Source organism: Microtus ochrogaster (assembly GCF_000317375.1).
Source record: "Microtus ochrogaster isolate Prairie Vole_2 chromosome 14 unlocalized genomic scaffold, MicOch1.0 chr14_random_2, whole genome shotgun sequence".
In the NCBI taxonomy this organism is placed as follows: Eukaryota; Metazoa; Chordata; class Mammalia; order Rodentia; family Cricetidae; genus Microtus; species Microtus ochrogaster.
The window spans coordinates 13,318,308-13,318,896 of NW_004949097.1; the positions used below are offsets into that span (position 1 = coordinate 13,318,308).

A 589-nucleotide genomic window follows, 5' to 3' on the forward strand; every position below is an offset into this window, starting at 1 on the left:
CTCGGTTCACACCTCCTGACGGCACTGCTGCCCCAAATGCAGAAGCTCGGTTCACACCTCCTGACGGCACTGCTGCCCACTCCTCTCAGGTTCTGCCGACTTTGAAAACACCCGGAAAACTTGCATTGCTCTCTACTCTTCTAGTCTCTGTTGTCCAGAACCTTGCCGCATCTCAAACTTAGATCTCACCTCAGCCCCATCCTCATTTCCTTTTCCAATCCCCGACTTCTCTCATGAAAATGTTTGTCAGTGTTCTGGGATGTGGGGCTTTCTCCACAGCCTCCGATTTTAGCAGTAAACAAGTAGAACTTTGCTTATAGTGTAGATGAATCAAATATCTTCTGGGCTCCTGGATACACAGCCTCTAACACCCCACAGCCTGGGAGTGTGTGCCCTCACCTAGCAGTGTGAATATCTTCTACAGAATGCACAGGTCCAGCTCATCTAGAAACACGTCAGAGCACCGGAGAGATGGCTCAGTGATCAGGAGCACTGGAGAGATGGCTCGGTGGTCAGGAGCACCGGAGAGACGGCTCGGTGATCAGGGGCACCCGAAAGACGGCTCGGTGGTCAGGGCACTGGAGAGATG

At 52.6% G+C, this 589-nt stretch overlaps 1 protein-coding gene across 2 annotated transcripts in view; it reads left to right on the forward strand.

Annotated features, from left to right (window-relative positions):
* The window catches only part of Arntl2 (aryl hydrocarbon receptor nuclear translocator like 2), a 43,420-nt gene that overhangs the window by 40,828 nt on the left and 2,003 nt on the right, over window positions 1–589 (forward strand). The gene's annotated exons all lie outside the window — the stretch shown is intronic.